Source organism: Gracilinanus agilis, chromosome 3, assembly GCF_016433145.1.
Source record: "Gracilinanus agilis isolate LMUSP501 chromosome 3, AgileGrace, whole genome shotgun sequence".
Classification (NCBI taxonomy): domain Eukaryota; kingdom Metazoa; phylum Chordata; class Mammalia; order Didelphimorphia; family Didelphidae; genus Gracilinanus; species Gracilinanus agilis.
In genome coordinates this window covers 99,955,134-99,975,092 of record NC_058132.1, presented here as the reverse complement: position 1 = coordinate 99,975,092, position 19,959 = coordinate 99,955,134, and the positions used below count along the sequence as shown (strand labels likewise).

Below are 19,959 nucleotides of genomic sequence, written 5' to 3'. Positions count from 1 at the left end.
GCAAGTCTCCAACATCCTCCTTTCAATTTCCCTTATCCCAAACACCTTTCCTCAAATTATCCACATTACAACTGGCGAGCCAAGTCAATCGAAACCTATCTTCTGAAGAATAGAAAAAGAAAATGAATTGCACAAGATTGATTTTTATATAAAGCAGTCTATCGCTGCTTATTTGGTATTTTATGCAGGGAATGTGTGCATTTTGGCTGGTAAAAGTACCAAACATGATACAACAATTAATTGAAATCTATGACTATTATACATGGTTTGCATTCACTTTAGCTGAATGCATATGCTTCATTCCAACAGCAGTAGCAACTGTTCTGGCTCTATGGCATTTTTTGGCAATTTTAAAAGTGGTCCTGACTCATCTGTTTAACTATTATAAGGCATCTGATTCAAAACAAGAAAATGATAACAAGGAACTAGTTGAGAACATAAAACTACTGTTCCAAGTGTTGAGGCAATTACGTGAAGGGAATAAACTCGATAAGCATACCATCTTACAACTTGAAATTGTAGAATCAAAATTTTTTTGGAAAAAGGAAACAGAGAAAGATCAACCAATACAGAATGCAGTGGTCTCTGTCCTACCAATAGTAGACAGGACTATTGTGCAACCTGGAGAGGGGGTGGTGCATGTCAAAACATACAAGGCATTCACTCCTAGTGATATGGAGGTTTTAAAATGCCGTTTTCCCAGATTCTACGAAAAACCTTATAAAAGTTTAAAAGAATTAAAGCGGGTGTTCACACTTTTTAACCCTAGTTTCGACGATGTCGAATTTCTTTTGGGGGAATTTTACACTCCCTCGGAAAAGGAAAAATTCCTGACCGAAACTAGAACGAACCCCAATTTAGAATCATGGCCGTTAGTACATCAAGATCTAGATTTCACTCAACACGCCAACATGAGATACTTGTTAAGATGCAGGGCTGATCTTATCGAAGCAATGAGAAATTTTGCAAAAAGGCCAAATGCATGGCAAAAATTTGAGAAACTGAGGCAAGGGGAAGAAGAGCACCCGAGCAGTTTTCTAGACAGAGTTATTGAAGCTGCTGAAACGATATTAGGACTTAGAGATACTCATTCCCAGGATACGATCGATCATATAAGGAGACAATTTGTAAAGGGAACCTCAATCCCAATACAAAATTACTTCAGGCAAAGTTGTCCTCAGTGGGAATCATTACCACTGGAGGATATTAGGAATCATGCAGCATATATACATGATTCCAAACAGAAAGAAGTGAGAATGGCTAGGCAATCTGACAATGAGAAAGATGAGCTCATAGCAGACTTGAAGAGGCAATTAAAGCAGTCGAGACGGGAGAAAGAAATCGAAGAGGTGAAGAATTTTGCTCTTCAAACGAGTAGAAACCAGTTTAGACAACCTGCCAACAGCACCCCAAAATCAAAATCAGCACCCTGATGCTACTTGTGTGGGAAGATCGGGCACGTGATTCGTTTTTGTAGATATAAGCAAAAAATTGATTTTTCAAAACCCAATAATCAAAGAGATAAAAGAAAAACATTTTATAATTCAAAGTGGGCTAGAAATAATGAATCAAATAGATATAATCAAGAAAAACATACGGATACTTGCTGCAATCACACATGCAAAAAGTACAGTCAAACACCTTCGTTAGATGATATGGAGAGATATATACAAATGGGCACGAAACCAAAAAAATCATTATGAATCGAGATTTCTAATTTAAAACTTATCAATCGGTGTAATTTGGGTGTGGCAGAGTCTAAGAGAATTGAGGGAAGCAAAATGAGAAATCGAGGCAAAATAGAAAAGGTGTCTAAAGTAATCTACACAGAGGATACACATAGGTCTGTGGTAGATAATGAGCAATGGGAAGACATAATGCAAATGCACAAAGAAATCTTTGGCATTCAGGAGGATGATTATATAAGGGATCAGCTTTCTCATTCCATATCACACACATTGGGTGGGAAGCATGAATCAAACCATTGCAAAGAATCACATCAAGAAAATTTGCAAACGGGTTTAGAATTAGATGCAACAGTTCTTTCCCATGCAATTGCTTTAGACACAAGGTCACAGTTAGAGGTTAAAGAGCAAAAAAGTCTAGAGGTTGGCAAGAACTTGATTTCAAAGAAACGACCCACTGATTTAAAAGATGATAGCAGCTGTGTAGGAAAGTCAAAATCCACCTTTCTCAACCCCTTAGCTACAGAATTTCATCCTAAACTTTGGGGAAGAGATAGGGAACAGTTGCCTTCTTCTACAATCAGTGTGGCTGAACATAACATCGAGACTGTTACTATGATTGATAAAAATAAAAATCATCTATTGTCAGTCACAAAAACAGTAGGGCAAAATAGGGAACAACAGTCGGCTTTTGAATCAGTAATTGAACCTGAAGTGTTGAAGGGAACACAATCTAACTATCATACAATCCCGGAGACTACTGAAGGAGAGATTGCTGATTTGAGGCTTGACAATTCTTTAAAGAGCAGAGTGGAAGATAAAACAAATCAAACTTCCATTTCTGAAGCCCTTAATGAAAGCCAACATGGAATTTGCAATAGTGACAATGACTTACAAGCTCTCAATGAGAGTATGCTCTTTAAGCCTGCTTTCTGCAATCCTGATTCTAAACTGAACTTGCCTAATGGTGCTATAGGAAGTTTGGGTTTAGAAACAAAAGACCATACGCAACAAAGAATCAATGACAAGTGTACACAAAATACTGAGGATTCTTTATTACCCTTAGTGCCAGTGAAGTCCAATGACAGTGGAGAACCCTTAGTTACTTTAGAAATCGGGGGAGTACACTATGAGGGATTACTCGACACAGGGGCAACTTGTTCCGTACTATGAGAACCACCTGAAGGATGTCAATTTCAAGGCAGTTTAAGAGTAAGAGGAGCTTCTGGGGTAGCACAACAAGTCCCAAAGCTAAAAGTTAAAATGTTAAAATTTGGACCTCTGACTCTTGAACACACCTTCCTATTGATGCCATCATGTCCTTCAAACCTCGTGGGAAGAGATCTTCTATACAAATTGGCTGCAACCATCCAATGTCAACTGGATGGGCAAATTTATTTACACATACCTAAGAGATCTCTGAAACACCATCCCATTTTATTTTTAGACACATGTAGTGAGGAACCATCATACCAATCAACTGATAACATCTATGAGGTTCCAGATGATATTCCAGATTATGTGTGGGCTAAAAATTCAAATGAGGTGGGCAGGATATTGTCAACGGAACCAGTAAAGATAGAGGTGAAAGAAGGCTTACCTCCAAGAATTCCTCAGTTCAGACTTAGTCAAGAAGCAATAGAAGGAGTGAAACCCATCATAGAGAGTTTATTGGAGCAAGGGATATTAAAATATGGATTTTTGCAATACAATACACCAATCATGCCAATAAAGAAAGCAAAATTATCTCCTGATGGAAAGACTCAATGGCGTTTAGTTCAAGATCTAAGAGCAATTAATGACCATGTGCAAAAGACCTATGCCGTGGTACCAAGTCCATCGCAAATCATTGCAGCAATTCCACCTGAAGCTGCTTGGTTTACTGTTCTGGACTTGAGCTCTGCGTACTTCTCTGTTCCCCTGAATGTTATGGTTAATGAAAATAAATTAGTCCTTCTCCCCTCCTCCCCCCAATTAAGTTCAAAGAGCTCCTGAAACCTACTCACGGACTTCTTGAAACTCCATGGACTCAAGATTAAGAATTTCTGATTTATTATTAGACTGCTTGCTGTCTCAGGGAGATGAGGAGGGAGGGATAGGAGAAGGAAAATTTGGCTCAAACTTTTAAAAAGTTAAGATTAAAAATGGTTTCTGGGCAAGTGAACCAGCAATAAATTTGACTAGTTTAACAGGTCTACAGAAGTATCCTGGCTTTGCTAGCCAAAGTCATAAGTTGAGTGGATCAACCAGACCTCTGTCCCAGGGAATAGAAATGTGAAGATTGAAGATTTTAGCACATCCATTCTCTAGTTTCAGTAACTAGAAACAACTTAACTCAGCAAGAAAGACTGTAGTAAAAATCCAAAACTAAAAACATCTCTGCATGTCACTATGATTTCTCCCTTTTGCACCATGGAATTGCTCTTAATTACTTCTTGTCTTATTTTTGCATAATTAATTACAAAGTTGATTCTAGGGCATGTTTCCTGCTGCTTTTTTTGGCCAACAAAATGGCTAGTCACAGCTGTGCTGTCAGGGATGACAGAATAGGAATGGCCACACTAGAATAACAATAGGAGGTTCGTTGTGGATACTCCTAAAGTTTAATTTTTATTTCAAAAAATGCTTATCTTCTCTCTTAGAATTAATACTGTGTACTGGTTCCAAGACAGAAAAGTTGTAATAGGGTTTAAGTGACTTGCCCAGGGTCACACAGCTAGGAGGCATCCGAGGTCATCTCTCCCCTCCTCTTTTTGCCCACACTCCTGCCATGTTCAGTGCAGGTTCCAAATTGCAGAATCAGGAGGTCCTGGAGCTGAGAGCCGAGCCCCAGGATGTTGCTGCAGCCACTGCCACCAGCCCAGGCCATGATCCCAACCCCAGCCTCCTGTTCTGAATGCACAAGGAAAAGCAGTATCTGCCCATGTATACACATCCTCCTGCATGGCTGCAAGAAGGTAGACTGAGTGGGCACTGGCACCATGTCCATGTTCAGGTTGCAAACTCACTACAACTTGCAAGATGAGTTTCCTTGCTCACAATCAAGTGTGTGTGTCCTAGAAGGGCATGCTAGAGGAACTGCTGTGGTTTATTTAGGGTTCCACAAATGCTAAGGAACTCTCTATCAAAGGAATGAAGATCTGGGATGTCAATGGATTGTGTGACTTTTTGGACAAGCTGGGATTCACTGCCAGAGAGGAAGAAGATTGTGTATGCCTTCCAGTGGAGACATTTTGAGGCAAAATACAAAGAGATGAACACAGATTATTTGAAGCAAGGTGTGGGATCAACTACAAAAAGTCAGACACAATGAAAACCAACCCTGATGACAGAAAAATCATTATGTGAGCTTGGAATCTGAAAGCTTTTCCTCTGATGGCCTTGACTCCATGCCATGCTCTCTGCCAGTTCTGTGTAATGCATGGTGAGCTTTCTTGTCAGCTGTACCAGTAATCTGGAGATATGGGGCTCAGGGCACCATTCAACACTGCCAGTTTTACCTGTTTACCTACAAGATCACTTAGTCACAGGCTTCAAGCCAGATAATTTTGTATACACACTGGGAGATGCCCATGTATACTGCAATCTTGTAGAACCACTGAAAATTCAGCTTGAGCAAGAACCAAGACCTTTCCCCAAGCTCAAAATTCTTTGAACCAAAATTATGTCTGCTTTCAAGGCCGAGGACTTCCTGTTTGAAGGCTATAACCCTCACCTGACTATTAAAATCCACTCACTCAAGCCTGTGGGGGGGGGGGGGGGGGAGTGTCTTGCAAGTCTCTTTCCTATAAGGCTGTTATGTTTGTAATAACAGGGATGTTGGAAAACTGATGGTCTGGCCACTTGCCCTAGGAATAGCAAGGGATGGTGCTTGAGTGACTGTTTGGGTAAGTGTAGGAATATTTGACTATTAAAATGGAGATGGCCATCTAAAGCAACCTGATACCCAATAGAAAATGTGTTCATCTTGTCTAGGATACCATATACTGTATATTTTATTGCAAAGCACACTTGTTTTGGCAAACAGGATGTAGTTTAGATTATAAAGAAGACATGAAAAAGGGTTAGGCATGGAGAAAATCAGATTTTCTCTTTGGCATAAACACAGCTCCTCATAAATCAGATTTTACACACATACACACAGCTTGAAACAAGTCCACAAACTACACCTGACAACTTCAGCAGAGGTGAGTGCTACTATTCCAATGACATGGAATGGCTACATTCTCTATTCTGGGCATCTATTCATCTACTCCCATGGGTTTGATTGTCATTTCTATGAAGATAATTCCTAGATCTATGAGCCCAGTCTTCATTCTCTCCTAAGTTTTACCCACACATTGTCCCCTTCCTGCTATATACCTTCTCAAAGTCCTACAGTCACCTTGACTTCAACACAGCTGTTTTCAGTTTTTCTATCACATGCTTGTGCTCCCATGTCAGTTTTAAAGATTCTGAGACAGTGTTCCTAGTCAAGTCTGTCAGAGGTTTTGAGATCAGACTATAACCAGGTCCACTGCCTATGGTAACCTGTAATTCCTAATATTGCATGGAGCTGCTTCTTGGTCTTAGGCATACACAGTTTCTGTATATGTGCAACTCTCTTTTGGGAAATCCGTCTTATACCCTTCTCCAATATGAAGCCGAGGTACTCGACTTGTGACAAAACCCACTGTAGCTTGGGCCTGGAAATCTTGTATCCCCTTCTGCATAGCTCTTGTAACAGATATTTGCTGTCCCTTTGACACACTCGAGCATTTGGTGACATTAGCAAAAGGTCATCAACATAATGCACTAGTTTACTCTCAGTGAATATGATTGACTCAAGATCTCTTTGCAGGATATGGCAAAAGATATTTGCACTTTCTGAAAAACCCTGGGAATTCGAGTTCAACAGATCTGCTTGCGCTCCCAGGAAAATGCAAAAATCTTCTGACTGGACTCATGCAGGGGTATAGTAAAATATGCACAGCACAGATCCACGACCTTGAACCAGGCTGTATTGCTTGGAATTTCAGTGATGATATTTGCTGGGCTAGGTACCATTGCATGTCCCTTCTTAACAAAGTTGTTTACTGCTCTAAGATCCTGCACAAAACGCCATTGTGTTTTGCCATTTGGATCTTTCTTTGGCTTTTTAATGGGCATAATAGGTGTGCTATTCTCAGATATAGCATAGACCAAAATGCCTTGTTCCAGGAGACTTTGGATAATGGGCCTGATACCCTCTGTGGCCTCTTTGCTCAATCTATAATGAGGGATTCTAGGTGGAGTGCCCTCTTTTACCTCGATCTTTACAGGTGTGGCAGATTTTTAAATTCCCACATCAGTTGAATGTTTAGCCCAAACTGTCTCTGGGATTCGGTATTTCAAAGATACTCCCCATATATTGTTCCTCCTCATCACCCTCCACTTGCCCTAGGAATAGCAAGGGATGGTGCTTGAGTGACTGTTTGAGTAAGTGTAGGAATATTTGACTGGATAGTGGCACCTAATTTACAGAGAACATCCCTAACCAGGAGGTTGGATGGGCATCCAGGTATCAACAGAAAGGAATGATGTAAAGTCATTGGGCCTATTTTCACCATCTTAGATCTTAGCTTGGGCACCAACTCCATTTGCCCAGTGGCTCCTTTTACTCTCACATTTGTGCACCCCATTAGTGCACAAATTTCTGGTGCTGACGTCAACACAGACCAGGTTGCTCCAGTGTCAATAAGAGCAGGATAGATTTGATCTCCTATTGTCACCATAACCAAGAGTTCCCTGTCTTTAGCTATCTGATCAACAGGTACCAAAGGTGTTTCTATCTCAATGTCCTCCAAATCCCATTGATCTTGTTCTAGGACTTCTGTCTGTGCTGGCTCAAGATTCTGTGAGTGTAATGATGATAAGTCTCCTTCAAAAGTGGCTTCTTGGACTGCCTGTGCCTTAATTGGCATCCCTGGACTGTTCATGGGCTTATCAGTATCAAGGTATATCTCAGTTTTCCCAGACCATGAGTAAAGTAGAGTGTCCTTCTCTTCACTGAACATGCTTTGCTTGACTTGTGCAAAGTTAGATTCAGGAGAGGTATTTCTCTGCACTAAAGGAAATTCTTCAGAATTGGGAATGTGTTTTTGGCTTATGACTACATCCCAATGCTGTGAATCTAAGCTTTCTTCTTGTATTTGTTCCCTAGACTCCATGTCAGTAACAGGAAATTTAACTGCAGATGTACTTTGCATAGGAAACAAAGTCAGTGTTGCAGATTCTTTCTCTGTTCCTATTGGTGTAATTTTGTTTCTCTCTTGGCTACTGACATTTATGGAATTGAATTCCTTTAAATGCATTAACTCAGAATCTACTCCAAAGGCAGCTCTCTCTAGAGTATCACAGGCTTGAAAGTGTGCTACATTTTCATGCACTTGACCCTGAAGTAGGCTTGGTACAAATTCCCTAGCTCCAGGATCCAGCTTTAAAGTTCCTTTAGTACTGCAGCAACTAGACTTTCCACTTTCCCTACCAGCTTCCCTAGTTGGTGATAGAGAAGAGGTTGTGCCTGTGTCTGAGAATTTAGCACTTTCCTTCTCAATGGTCTGCAGGAGCCCATCTCCCTTGTTGACACTGTCTGTTCCTAAGAGATCCCCATTAGAACACCTGTCTAAAATCATTGCCCTTGTTGCTTGGCCTTGCTGTACTACAGATTGATGTAAATGATTCACAGTCTTACTACAGAATGATGTTTCTTTCCCCTCATGGTGAGAATCAATGAATGCTACCTTCTTCAAGCTTGTATCAAGAACTTGTGCAGATGTGCCTGGTTCCCTGTCAGTGTTCCTCACATCACTGTTTCCCTTCCCATAAATTCTCTCCTTAATTTCTATTATATCCTCTTCCATTTGCAACTCCTCCTCAGTCATTTCTTTGTAACTTTGTGTTACATCCACCAACCTATAAATCATAATTTCTTCTGCATCCATTTTGTCTTTCCCACATTCCTCGCCACATCATTGTCACTGCCCTTATCTGTTCTTGCAAAAACTAAGGCTGCTTTCTCGGTTCATAAGGTACGGGGTCTGGCTCCTTGAAACAGGTATTCCTCCATTTTTGATAAACTAGGGGAATTACTAAATTTGGCACAGTCATGGTCACAAGATCTGGCCTTTACTTTATCACTGTATCTGTTGTCCCTGTTGTTGTTACTATAATTGTTGTTGTTGTATCTCAAATTATAATAGGTGTTTCTCCTGTTGTTGTTATTATTGCTCCTATTTCCAAAATTTATTTGGGATTTGAACCTACATTCCCAAACTACAAGTCCAAGTTTTGAGCATAGGAAACACCGCTTGACCGAGTTGTTTGCACTGCTGGAAGATTGCCTAGGCCTGCTCTGGCTCCTCTGATTGTTGGACATCAGAGCCATATTTTTAATCTCTATTTCCTTGGCCTTCTGAGCTTCTCTCAATTGCCTCTTCAGCTCTGCAATCTCCCTATCCTTTTCAGAGGTCTTTGATTGCTTTGGTTCACTATCTCTAGATTCATGGATATATGCAGCTGTTTTCCTTATCTCCTCAATAGGCATGGTCTCCCATTGTGGGCAATGTAACTTGAAATAAGCGTGGTTGTAATTCAGACTCCCCTTAACAAATTGCCTCCTGACATACTGAGTGTTGTCCTCAGCAGTCATGTCCCTGAAACCCAGGATAGTCTCACCAGCCTCTAATAACCTGTCCAGATAAATACTTGGGTGTTCCTCCACCCCCTGCCTTAAGTTTTCAAAGGATCCCCATGCATTAGATCTTCTTGCATGTAGCCTCATTGCTTCTGCTAAGTCCTCCCTGCACCTTCTAAGATAATCATATTAGCATGTGAGGACAGCTCTAAGTCTTGATGATGTTCTGGCCACGAGGCAAGACTGGGGTTGCTTCTAGTTTCAGCAATAAATTTTGCCTTTTCACTAGGGGTGAACAATTCAGAAAGTAGCAATTCCACGTCCTCAAAATTTGGGTTGTAAAGCCTCACTGCCTGTTTATGTTCTTTTATTGATTTGTGTGGATTGACATAGAACTGGGGGAACCTCCTTTTCAAAATCTCCAGATCATCCCCTGAAAAAGGTTTATAGCCTTTCACATGTATAATGCCTGCATCTGGTTGTACTATAGTTCTGTCGGTGATTGGAAGGATAGTTATAGGAGCTGCTTCAGCCCCTGCAACCTCTTGTTGTTCAGGGTTCTCATCTTTAGCCTGTTGTTTCATATCACCCCCCTTCTTTGTTGTGACAGCATTCTCAATGATCTCTAGCTGCATTATTGTTTTAGCATCCAAGTCCTTCCCTTCCCTGATCTGCCTGTTAATTTCAATTAAGGTCTTCATGTGTTCTACCATTTGCTCTAACACTGTGTTTGTAATTTTAGTTCTCCCAAAGGTAAATGCCAACACCTTTCTCAAAATCATAAGGGCCCCACAGAAAGTTGTAGTCATGGCTATCCTTGATGGCACATATGCCAAGGCATCACCCACTGATATTGTTAGCCACATGTATGTATCATAAATTTCTATAATCTGCTTAAAAAATTGGGGAACTGTAATCAACCAAAAGGTGGCCCAAGTTTGCCAAATCCCATATATAAGGACCCCAGAGCACCCCAGTGTAACAATAGCCCTGTTGATGAAGCTGGCCATATTGATCACTTCCCAACTAGGTTCTGAAGTAAAAATCCTAGGCTGGCTGTCCAAAATTGTTATGTTTGTAATAACAGGGATGTTGGAAAGCTGATGGTCTGGCCAGGGCCAGGTGCCTTCAAGACACTCTCCCCCCTCCCCCACAGGCTTGAGTGAGTGGGGAGGGGCAAGTGCTCCTTGCCCTCAAACCCCTCCTACTCAGCAGTTGGTTTTCAGTTGAATATGGAAGCAGGGCAATGACTTCTGACAAGGCTTAGCAAAGCTAATCTCTAATGATGTTCTCCTCAACTTATATTCCCCACAGTTTTGATTGAGGAACTGAGTAGAAGCTAGATATCTTGATGTTAAGGACTGAGAAGGAACAGACTTCTTGGGCTGGCAACTGACAGGAATCAAGCTTAATGGCTGTAGTGAGTATACCCAAATAAAACCCAGGCATTGCTATCAAAGATAAAGCTTATATTGATAAAAGAAAGAAGGAGAAGGCAAGAGGGGGTAATTAGGATTTGGATAAGAATTGGGAAGCCCTGAACTGTCAGGTTGAAGCTGCCCCTCCCCTCTGAGGAGGGAGTGGCAGACCTTTAGCTAACTTGCCCTCAAAGCTAATAGTAATTACGTCTGATATCTAAATAACTAAATAATTATTATGTTGACGCTTGAAAGGTCTAATCCTACTAGACAGGCACACTCTTGAGTAGAAACCACAATGGCTTTTGCCACTATGGCCTCCCGGGCGAACCCCACATCAGGAACAGCAAGCAGAAAGATCTGTTTCCCTCAACCCCTAGGAATCAACTGTTTAACTCCCTACCAACTGCCCCCTCATGCAAAGTTCTCTGGGGGGGGGGGTCCCCTGGAATTTTGGGTGAGGCTTGACCCTGTATTTTGCAGGAATTCCATCCTGCCGTTTTCTATATTACAAAGGCAGATGACATAAGATGTATTAACACCACCTAGAGTGGAAATGGCTCTTGATCTCAGGCCTCCTTTTCTATTATGTTGGCCTAGTTCCTGAGGTGAACCAGGTTCCAGGCCCTAGGCCTGTTTCTGAATTGAGCCCAGAGCCATAAAGAAACATGGTGTCATTGTTGTTGAGATACTGAGGTTTATTTGATTCCTCAGTATCCCTCAGTGAAGTAAGCCTGAGAACCTTCTTCACTGGGACCAGCATGTTTCAAGTCTCCAAGATAGGTCGGTAAAAGCAGGAAACAGGGATTTATTCTGGAACAACAAAGAAGTATGAAGGGAGGATTAAGGAATAGGGGTTCTCAGCTTTAAGGGATTCTCACTAGCCTCCCCACTTCTATGACTCCCTCACGGGAGTTCCTTCTGTTTCTTGACACTCCTTAAGCCTTGGCCTCACTGATTAGACTCCCCAAACCTCACCAGGTACTCCTGACACTACTTAATCCTCCCTGGTTGGTTTATAGGATGAAATTGGTCTCCAAATTGAGTCAGGAATGAACCCTCTTCAGCTCCAGGGAACAGGAAGCCAAGACCTCCAGGGAGCTCTCCAGACAGGAAGTCCAAGAACTCCCCCCAGGCAGTTGGTGTTCCCTTCATAGATACTCTCTGAGTTCCAGAATCCAGAATCATTTGGTTCCTGGCATGTGGCTAGCTCTTCTCTTGCAAAACTCGGTCCTTGCTCTCTTTTCACTATTTCTCTCTCCTTCCTTCTTATACCAGGCTCATACAAGTTAATGGAGGAACCAAGGCTCCTTATCTTGCTGCCCTCTAGTCTAGGACTTGGGCCACTACATTTGGAAAAGCTTAGGTGCCATCTTTCCTACCTATGCCCAATGGAGATAAAAGAGAGCATTTGATTTCATTGCGTCCCAGCTTGTCTTTAATCCCCTTTCTCCTTCTTGGCAGGATGCATCTCTCTTTCTTCTACTACAGCTATGATATATGGGTGATTTAAAGACATTATGAGAAAAGTATGAAGAATCTAAGAATGGATGGGGGAAGGAAAAGAAAAAAGGCCTGGGACCATAAGTTAGGAGGCCTGGGTTTTAGACTTAGGTCTGCTGTGTGACATTGAGGAAAACACTTCAAATCTCTGAGTCTTAATTTTCTCCATGGTATTCCAAATGATAGGTTGATGTAGTCTGCGTATGATTAAACCTTGGGGACAGTCTCAACACTGAGACGAAAGTGTCAGTAAAGGCTGTCACCTGGAGATATGAGCCTTGCCCTACCCTCCAGGGAGGAGAGAGAGAGAGAGAGAGAGAGAGAGAGAGAGAGAGACTGATTGTGTGTGCATGTGCTTACTAACAGAGCAACAGGCAGGTCATTTCTGAGCCAGAAACTACTTCCCAAACAACATCCTCTCAGGGCATCCCCAGAGAAGAAGAAATAGTAAATAGACAAATAGTGTGGGGAGCAAGGCCCAAAGCAAGAATGGGAGAGGGAGTAGAAGAGGGAGAAAGGTATTAGGAAGAAGGAGGGAGGAAGGAGAGAGAAAGAGGAGAGGAAGAGAAATGGAGGAACTAAAGGGAAGAGAGGGAGGGGAGGAAGAGAAGGAAAAAGGAAAGCATAGAGAGGAAAGAAGAGGAAAGAGAGAGATGAAAGGAAGATGGAAGAGGTAAGAAAAATAGAGGGAGAAAGATGCAGGAGAGGAGAGAGAGGGTAAGGGGAAGAGAGTGGGGGAAAAAGAGGGAGAGAGGCAAAGAGAATGGGGGAAAGAAAGAGGAAGAGAGAGGGAGGCAGATGGGGAGAAAAAGGGGAAGGAAGGAGGGAGAGATAGACAGACAGACACTTATTGAAAGACTGAGCTTAAATCAGAGAATGTAGCCAACTCTCAGTCACAAGTTGGGAGATGAGAAGCAAAGAAGGAATAGAAAGACTGGCTGAATAACACCTTAAACTGTTTCACAATTAGTAACTCCTTGCATTTTGTTCAATGTTTATGTTTACAGCTTACAATGAGGACCTCATCATGGAGCTGTACTCCTGGGCTCTCTAATGCTATACCAAGGGAACACATTTGTGAGATTCTACCAGGCGGGAAATCTTTCAAATACAAATCCATTGATGGACTGGTCGCTTCTCTTGTCTCAAGACTATCCTGGCTAAGTTCAAGCAGTCTCACCCCAAGTTTGTGCACAGGAGGCTGAATGTTTTTGGCCACAAGAAATCTTGAAGACCACATATACTATTAAAGGGGCTTTGATCTGTGTTGATGAAGGGAATGCCCACACTGTTAGAAATCACAGACAGAGCAGGGGTTCTTAAACTAGGGTCCATGCATTTGTTTTTTTAAAACATCTGATAACTAAATGTCAATATAGGGCAATAAGATAGCATAATGGATAGAGCGCTGGGTCAAAATCAGGGAGACTCATCTTTTTGAGTTCAAATCTGGCCTCAGACATTCACTAGCTATGTGGCCCTGGGAAAATCACTTAACTCTACTTGCCTTAGTTTCTTCATCTGTAAAATAAGCTGGAAGAGGAATAGCAAACCATTCTTTGTCATCTTTGTCAAGAAAACTCCAAATGGGGTCAAGAAGAGTCAGACATGGCTGAAACAACTGAATAGCAGCAGCAGTATATTTCAATATAATTGGTTTCCTTTTTAATTCTATGTATTTGATCATATGCATTTAAAAACATTGTTTTAAGGGACAGCTGGATGGCTCAGCAGATTAAGAACCAGGCCTAGAGAAAGGAGGTCCTTGGTTCAAATCTGGTCTCAGACACCGCTTAGCTGTGTGACCCTGGGCAAGTTACTTAGCCCCCATTGCCTAGCCCATTTCATACTTCTACTTTGGAACCAACACACAATTTTGATTTGAAGACAGAAGGTAAGTTTTAGAAAAAAAAAAAAAAAAAACAAACAAAAAACACATTATCTTGAAGAGGGGGCCATGGGCTTCACCACACTACCAAAGAGCCATAATATCAACAATTTAAGGAACTCCTGGACTATATATATTGAATTACCCACCTCTTATTCCCCAATCAGATTATTGTCTATATGTAGGGAAAGAACCAGACACATGAAGCCATCAGAAACAAGTAATTTCTCTGCTTTGAGCTTCAGTTTCTTCATTTATCAAGTGAAGGAGTAAGACGAGATAACCTTGAAGTTTCCTTCCTGCCTTCACTGTATGTTCTAAAACCCAACATTCAGCTCTAAGACCCTCCTCCTACTAACTTTCTCTGTTCCCTGATCTATTCCTACCTGACTGTCCAAGTTCTAAGATTGCTTTAAGGTTCCCTCCCAGATCTAACACTCATGTTCTACGACCCCTTCTAGCTCTATTATATATTCTATGGCTGTAGTGTGTACAATTCTAGGTACAAAGCAGGACCAAGTAATTTGCTAGACATTTGATAGAGGCAATAAGGGTAGTAAGGGATTCTAAGAAAAGAGAGGTCAATGGGCCAGAGTTTATCAGGGCAGGCTTCCTGGAAGAACTGACCTTTCTGGATAGGAGAGATTTCATAATATGCTGAGCTCTATACACAGACTTTCTACTAATCACATCAACCACACAACCACAATTGCTAAAGACGATGGTGGTAGCCACCCAACCTATTAGGGCAGATGTGTGCTGTGGAACCCACACCCCCTTCTCTGGATAATAAAGGATTTCAAGAAGTTTTCCCTAAGGAGAGCAACCAGGTTGGAAAATGTTGGGTGGCAACAAACACACCCAAATCATCAGGGGAGAGGAGAGTGAGCAGGGCAGATTGGAGGTGAGGATAATGAGCTCCCTGAAGGCTCCCAACTTCTGCCTATCTCCCAATTATCCGGGCTGGGGTGGTAGTAGAGAGGGTAATGGACTCTAGGGACAACAGAGCAATTAGCCAACTTCATTCTATATCTTCAAGGCCCTACACAGAACATCCTAAAAAACCCTGTGTAATCATAGGGCAAAGAACATCAGAGCTACAAGGCCTCTTAGATTATAGAAAACAAAACATCAGTGCTAGAAGGCATTTTGTACTATAAAACACAAAACAGTAGATCTAGAAGGCATCTTAAGACAAGAGGACACAACATCAGAGCTAAAAGACATCCTAGACTATATAGAACATAGGCCATCAAAGCAGGAAAGCATTAGACTAGAAGACACAGAATGTCAGAGGTGGAAGCCACCTCAGACTCTGGGACACAGAATATCAGAAGTGGAAGCACCTTAGAGACCATTCAAATCCTCTTGCCAAAGAGGAAACTGAGCCCCACTAGGTCAAGTTCACTCAGGAAATTAATGGCTGAGCCAGGAGTAGAACCTACTCCCAATTCCAATCTCAATGCTCTTTTGCTTTAAATTGAGTGGCTCAAAGGTAGATCAAAATTGTTTAGCTTAATGAAAAGAGTGGAAAGATGATAGAATAAAAGGGATGATGGGTGTGGAATAAGAGTAAAAGGGATTCAAACCCAGCCTCAGCCACTTCCCAGCTGTGTGACCCTGGGCAAGTCACTTGACCCCCATTGCCCACCCTTACCACTCTTCCACCTATGAGACAATACACCGAAGTACAAGGGTTTAAAAAAAAAAGAGTAAAAGGGATGATGGGTGCAGAAAAAGAATAAAAGGGATGATGGAAGCAGAATATTGCATATATCAGCCAGTGCAATGTCAAGGAGAGGAAAGATGGAATGTCCTGTGTGAGAGAAACAGCAAAATGGTCAGTTTGGCAGATCCTTAAACCCTGTCAAGGGGAGGAATTTATATGAAGGTTGGAAAGGTAAGTTAGGGCCAGGTTGTGAAAGGCTTCTTAAATGCCAAGCAGAGGACTAGAAGTGCCCTTCCAAACTCTTATCGTTGTTGTTCAGTTGTTTCAGTCATATCTAACTCTTTGTGGCCCCATTTAAATTTTCTTGGTGAAGATCCTAGAATGGTTTGCCATTTCTTTCTCTAGTTCATTTGATAGCTGCATCCCAATATGTATTTATTTTAAAACTATATACGCATGCTTCCATTTATTCATCTCAGTCATATACAATTCTTTGTGACCCCTTCTGGAGTTTTCCTGGCAGATTCTGGATTGGTTTGTCATTTCCTTCTCCAGACTTGCCCAGTAAGCACAGAAGCTGGATTTGAACTCATGAAGATAAAGCCTTCTTGATTTTAGAACCAGCACTCTCTATCTCCTGTGCCGCCTAACTCTAGTTATTAGGAAATGTTTCCTTTAAGGAGATCTGTTACTTTGTCACTGCCTGCCAATTGTTTCTAATTTTTGCCTCTGGTCTACATCTAAGCACAACAATTCTAGTCTAGTCAAGACAAATCATGAAGCATTTATTAAGGGTTACTATGTCCCAGGTGCTGTGCTAAGATCTGGGAATAAAAATACAAGCAGAGGGCGGTCCCTTGCCAGCAGGGCTTTATTTTCCAGTTGGGGAAGATAACAAGTAAAAGGAAGTTGAGAAGTAGGGAAATGGGGGTCAGGATGGGGGATAATACTAATTTGAGAGGGTCAGGAGTGAAGCTTAGAGAGGAAGAAACTCTAATATATCTGGAGTCATAGTACTTAGATTCAAATTCCATCTCTAATGATTACCACTGATATGACTTGTAGCATATCACCTAATCTCCCTGGTCTAGTTACTGTATAAAATGAAGGGGTTGGAGCAGCCAGGTAGCATAGTAGAAAGAGAGCCAGGTCTGGAGTTGGGAGGACTTGAGTTGAAATCTGGCCTCAGACTCTTCCTGGCTAGTATGACCCTGGGCAAGTCACTTAATCCCTAGTCCTTGCTACTATTCTGTCTTAGAATTGATACTAAGAGAGAAAGTAAAAAGAAAGGAAGAAGGGAAAGTGGGGGGGTGGGGGGAGGAGGGAAAGGGAGAGGGAGAGGGAGATTGGGTTTTTTTTCCTTATTATTTATATCCCCAGTACCTGGCCTACAAGATGCGAGAAGCATTGAAGATGATGTCATGTATTTGCTTCGAGTCCATCAAGTCATCGCCCCTGCCTTCCTCCCTCTCTAGCCCCATGGCCCCTACTCCATGACATCAGCAGCAGCTGAGTAGGGTGAAGCCAAGAATCACTTAATTTCTGGCAGAAAAGAAACAACCAAATTATGGAGAGTGGGAACCTAGGAATTATTAACTTGGCTGCCTTTAAACTGATTCATAACCAGGCCCTTCCACATCATCCACAGAAGATATTCTTCTCCGTGCATGTTAATAACGGTCTATGGTCTGGGTTGTCTGCATCTGGTGACTGTGGAGTTATGGATTTGTTTTTCTGGGTCTAAGATTAGAAGTCCTTCAAAATAAGGCCAAGGCAAAAGAGAAGCGATTTCCATCTTTGCTGGGTTAGAAAGGTCCCTAAATGCTTCTGACCTTTTGTTTTCTCATCTACAAATTGGGGTCACTTGGCCTTTCTCTGTTGTTTTCTTGAAATGAATGACCCCTTAACCCTATTTTCAGACTATGAATAATCCCTGAATTTAGCCTTACTTTCAGCTCTAAATTCAATCTCACAATGAGTTCAAGGACTTTGGTCCTAAGCCCTCACCCCAGCTGTGTACTGAGCTCTGGCACTGATCCCAGGCAGAAAGAATCCTGATTTTGGCAGCAGGCTGGACCGTGACTATAGATCCTGACTTGATCTCAGATCCTGACCTAGTCTCCAGCTGCTCCCTGACTTGTTTCCAGTCTCAATCTAGACCCAGGTGGTAAAGACCCCACTAGAAATAAATATCAGCATTACACTCGAAATCAGGTCCATTAACTCCTAATTAGCCTAGGTCTCTGTTCTTCTACAGACTGTACCCCTGACTTTCTATGCTTTCTCATCAAATGCCATCAAAACCTCTTCACCCTAGAAGCTCACACACCTCTAGACTTCACATCCTGCAAATTCCTCCACCACTTTGGGCTCCACCTCCGACTAGCTACTTCCCAGACCCTCTATGTTTAGGAAGCTGCCCAGACCAGTCATTCTTCATTCCTCTCAAGGCTGTACTTCTGGCTCTCCAGACCTTCTATATCATGCCCTCTCTCTCACTGTTTCAGGTTCTTTTCCTGGGTTGCCTTCCTTTTCCTCAACTCCCCAGGTTTTTTTCCTTTCTTCTTTCTGCTCTGCTTGCTTTGACTATATTCACCACCACCATCGCCATCATCATCCTCTCCTCACTCTTAGAATAAGCTCATTACTAATTAAGTCATCATTATGGAGATTGCTTTAGCTTTGGTACTCAGACCTCATCAGAACACTGACAACTTTGAACCTTTCTCCTGGACTATTTCCAGCATATCCTGAGCAAAAGTGATTCCTGTTGAAGATCTTTGATATTCTTGTATCAGGTCCTGGATTTCTGAACATCTATATCTGTGTGGACTCAGTTGAAATAGCAGTCTACCTGGAGGATTCACCCTGTGTGTGGCTGTTCTGAGCCAGCAGTGAACCTCTCATCCCTGAACTGCTGACATCCTAGAGACTTGATTGATTACTTAGCCCAGGGTTAGCTAATAGATACCATCTATACATTAGAGAGGAGTTCAACATCTGCCTCAGGTTTGGCGGAGAGCAGAAGATTGTTGTCCATTGGAGTGTTAGGCAGGGTTTCTTGTTACCCATTTTCCTGATCCGAACCAATCATCCTGTACTTCAACAAACCATTTCATAAAGAATTATAGCAGTCAGATCAATTGGTCATAAAGGGATATCTGTTTGGGTTTATCTCAGAGAGAGGGAGTCTATTTTGATTGGGCAAAGCCAAGTCACAACCAACCACCCACCATTTTATCTCACTCTAGCATTCTGTCCCAGGGGGAAAACACCCTAGGAAGCTAGGTAAAGTGAAATTCCTAGCAAAATGCCATTCCTTTTCCTGAGGTGTTTATCTCTCTCTGGCACAGTTGCTGCGCCATTCCTTGTCTCACAGGTTAAGCTGACCAAATTCAGGGAGCCAGAAAGGCACTCACTCCTTAGAGTTACTGTAGGAACTGCCCTGCTAGATCAAGTAACCAAAAGCCTTGATTACTCATTATATCCTTGCAGGGGTTTCTCAGTTCCCTTTTAACAGTTCTCAAGTAAAGGACAGAGAGACATCCATCTTTGATCTCTGTCTTAGAGGGGTGGCATCTTGTTAGGTCAGATCACATTAAAACCTCACCACCCATTTCAACCATCTTTCAGGGGCTTCCCAATTTACTTTTAACACCATTAGTTCCCTGAGGGCAGAGATTGTCTTTCTTTGTCTTATTTATATCCCCAGTGCCTGGCACGTGGCAAGTACTTAATAAATGTTTATCTTATCTATCATTAGATTATAAACTTTCTAGAGGGCAGGTAGGGACACTCAGTTTATTTTTGTATTCTCAGCACTTAGGATAGTACCTGGCACAAAGCAAGAGTATAAGAAATATTTATTGAGAGAGCAGCTAGGTAGTTCAGTAAATAGAGAGCAAGGCTTGAAGATGAGAGGTCATGGTTCAAATCTGATCTCAGATACTTCCTAGCAATTCCCCAATTGCCAAACCCTTACCACTGTTCTGCCTAAGACCGGATATTTATTATCAGTTCCAAGACTGAAGGTAAGGGTTCAAGGGAAAACTGGAGGAGGGAGAAGAAGGAAGGAAGGAAGGAAGGAAGGAAGGAAGGAAGGAAGGAAGGAAGGAAGGAAGGAAGGAAGGAAGGAAGGAAGG

General features: G+C 42.0%; 1 protein-coding gene and 1 pseudogene across 1 annotated transcript in view; one reads left to right on the top strand and one right to left on the bottom strand.

The window, feature by feature from the left end:
* Positions 1 to 19,959, bottom strand: part of CAPN5 (calpain 5) — a 176,941-nt gene that overhangs the window by 34,613 nt on the left and 122,369 nt on the right. The window lies entirely within an intron of this gene.
* On the top strand, positions 4,456 to 7,881 carry LOC123239071 (annotated as a pseudogene).